Source organism: Notothenia coriiceps, unplaced genomic scaffold (assembly GCF_000735185.1).
Source record: "Notothenia coriiceps isolate Sejong01 unplaced genomic scaffold, NC01 NC01_scaffold00034388, whole genome shotgun sequence".
NCBI classification, from domain to species: domain Eukaryota; kingdom Metazoa; phylum Chordata; class Actinopteri; order Perciformes; family Nototheniidae; genus Notothenia; species Notothenia coriiceps.
This window is the reverse complement of record NW_011367089.1, coordinates 1,993-5,509: the sequence shown is the minus strand read 5'-3', so window position 1 is coordinate 5,509 and position 3,517 is coordinate 1,993. Positions and strand designations below refer to the sequence as shown.

The 3,517-nt window shown below is 40.9% G+C and overlaps 1 pseudogene; it reads left to right on the top strand.

Moving 5' to 3' along the window:
* Positions 1 to 948: 948 nt before the first annotated feature.
* LOC104962154 (dolichyl-diphosphooligosaccharide--protein glycosyltransferase subunit STT3B pseudogene) lies at positions 949 to 2,544 on the top strand (annotated as a pseudogene).
* Positions 2,545 to 3,517: the final 973 nt, after the last annotated feature.

Here is a 3,517-nt window from a genome sequence, read left to right as displayed (position 1 = left end):
GGGTGTTAAAGGATAAATCCTGATCAAATATAACACCAAGATTCCTTACAGTCTCACTGGAGGCCAAATTAATGCCATCATAGTTAGTATATCTTTAGATAATTTGTTTCGTAGATTCTTTGGGCCGAGTACAATAACTTCAGTTTTGGTCGTGTTTAACATCAAAAAGTTTAAGGTCATCCACGTTTTTAAGTCCTTGAGGCAGTCTTGAATTTTATTTAGGTGATTGGTTTCATCAGGCTTGATGGATAAAGATAGTTGAGTATCATCCGCATAACAATGAAAATGTACAGAATGATTCCTTATAATATTGCCTAACGGAAGCATATATAATGTGAACAAAATAGGTCCGAGCACTGAGCCCTGTGGCACTCCATGGCTAACTTTGGTTTGCGTGGAAGATTCATCGTTGACACGTACAAACTGAGAGCGTTCAGATAGATAGGACCTAAACCAGCCTAAAGCAGGTCTCTGTATGCCAATTAAGTGCTCTAGTCTTTGCAATAGGATATCATGGTCGATAGTATCAAATGCAGCACCGAGATCGAGCAAAACAAGAATAGAGACAAGTCCCTTGTCTGAGGCTATTAGAATGTCATTTGTGACTTTAACCAGAGCTGTCTCTGTGCTATGATGTGTTCTAAAGCCAGACTGAAAATCTACAAATAAATCATTGTTTTTTAAGTAATCACAAAACTATTTTGCGACTGCTTTCTCAAGAATGTTTGAGAGGAACGGAAGATTAGAAATAGGTCTATAGTTGGCTAAAACCTCTGGATCGAGGTTGTGCTTTTTAAGAAGCGGTTTTATCACTGCTACTTTGAATGATTGAACATAGCCTGATAATAAAGACATATTCATAATATTTAATAAAGAAGTGCTAATTATTAATTAATTGATTAATTAATTAATCAAAGCATTATATGATTATAAAAAATTGCTTTATGTAGTGACAAGTTGCAATGTGTTGCTGAAAGGTAACATCCATTGGTCCCGATATCAGTAGCCTGCATATTAGACGTTCAGGGAACAGCATCTAAATGTCTACAATAAGATAAGGAACATTCATGTAGAGAAGGCCTAAGTCTTCTGTAGTCTAGATTAATCAGAAATATTGATAATAAAGTTGAATTTGACCGACTGTCCCTTTGAATATATAAATAATGGATCTAAAAAGGGAGCGTTCCCATTTTTTTTTCAGGGGGGTCAAAATGGAATCAAACATGTTATTCACAGCGGCATGAAACAGTTGCAAGTGTCAACTGGCTTAAAGGAATACTTCACTTCCAGATTGATATTTTTTATATCAATGAATCACTCTATGTAATATCCCATCTGCTTAGAAATCCTTTCTTCCATGCGGTGAATTATTCTTAAATGAATTTAGCCTAGTTTTGCTGCTGTAAAACACATCCACCGTTTACTCAATAAAATGTTTTCCTCTTTTTGGGATATTTCCTCACTGTGTCGAGGCATAACAAATCTAAAGAATTAATGATCATTTTGGGTGTAAAAGTACCCATTTCTTAGATATTGCTATCTACTGTACCTCCATTAGGAATGTTACTTCCGATGTAAATAAAGTATTGGCTTCAATCAGGGCCTAAAGTGACATAAAGCCATGTAATGTTATATATTGCTTTCTCAATATGTTCAATATTTTTAGCAAAATTCATTTAAATAATTGGCTTGTGCGCCCCTGCGCTGTTTGCCTGCTATACGGCCATCCCGCTGTCTGTCACCCGACGTCTTCGCATAGCGTCTTCAGCGTCAGGCGGCTCTTTTGTCATTGGTCCTTTTTGTTGTCTGTCAAACGCGCACTATGGGATTGGCTCTCCCACGGAGCTGTGTTCCTTTTGGCTGTACCTGTCTCTCCGTGAGAGGCTGAGAGCGCTTCCTGCTTCACGCGAAGCTCCCGCCTCTTCATTCAGATCCAAGGAAGAAAGGAGGAACTGCCCCAACCGCATGTGACACTTCCAGTATGCCGCAAAACCTTGCTGCTATGTGACTCCTTGGTATTATTTAGCTGCTTCTGGACTTGGTAGGAAATAATGTTACAACGTTTGTAATTACACACGGTGTTTTGGGGGGTGCAGGGTGCTTTCGGAAAGGTGCCAGTGGGTTCGGAAGTTGAGCGTGGCAGCGAAAAGGGAAAAGGTTTTTTTCTTTCCTGTTTGATACCAGATAGCTTGACACGACAGGGCTGACATAGAATATGGCGGAGCATCACCTGGTTTCCGACAACAAACACAAATCCTCACTGAACTCCGGAGCGTCGTACTCGGGGAACGGGAGCAGCAGCACGGCGGTGGCGGAGAGAGGTTGCAGCGCCGCCGCGGCGGCAGGAGGAGGAGGTCTGTCCGGCGGCCTGTCGCAGCCGGCGGGATGGCAGTCCCTGCTGTCTTTCACCATCCTGTTCCTGGCCGGGGTGGCCGGATTCAGCGCCAGGCTCTTTGCTGTCATCCGCTTCGAAAGCATCATCCACGAGTTTGACCCCTGGTGAGTTAATCTCCCCACACACCAAGCATATTCAAATTGATGTTTTAAGATGGACTGCTCAATATATTTTTAAAATATGTCCTTGCTCTTTGGGTTTGGCTAACAATCACTCAAAAACGTGTACAAATTTGAGCAAATGGTTATAAAAATAGATGCACTTACTAACTGTGTTAATTTATTAGAGTTAAGCCACCAGGAGACAGCTTTCAAAAACACGTATTGGCCTTCTTCTCTCTCTTTCCTGACCATAATGCTTATTTTACACTCTAAAACATTTGGGCTTCACTTTACAGTACCAAGTGAAACCTGCTAAGACTATCTAATATATTGTAGTACTTGTTCATTATAAGTGCGACGTTGTAACGGCCAGTGAGGAGTAGGTGGTGTCACACTAGAGTAAACGAGCGGTGACAGCTTCATATTAAGCGGTTTGAAGGCGGAAATAAAATCTTCTACCAAGAATTTCTCCCTTGATCAACCAAAGATCACCTCTGCTCTGATCTGTTGCCTTGCCGCTACACTAGCACTGATTTCAGTGTGCCACAAACAGGTGCCTTAATCATATTGTACCTTTTTATGCTGCACATTATTCCTGCAGGTTGTAGTATGACTTTTGCTCAGAATATTGCTAAAGGTGATTAAAAACTTTATTTGTACTTACTTTGCAATGTGCTCCTTGTTCTGCATGACAATATTCAGTATTCAGATGTATAAGGACTTTTTAAATACCCGTCCCAGAACAATTCTGGTAATAGTTCAAGTGCAAAAAGGATTTCCTCACACTGTCTCGGCTGACAGTTGGGCCTTTGCCACAGCGACAGTGACATTAGCTGACTTTGCTGCACGATAAGGTCTAAGGAGGCCTTTAAAACAATTACATTTGGTACTATTCCCCTCAAACATGATGCGTATGCACATGCGTGTCTTATCCAAGAGAAAGTGAAGCACCTCAGTTGTAACAAACAAACCAGTGCTTTTCCTAACCAGAGCAGATTTAGTTAGTGCACTTTAGTTTGTG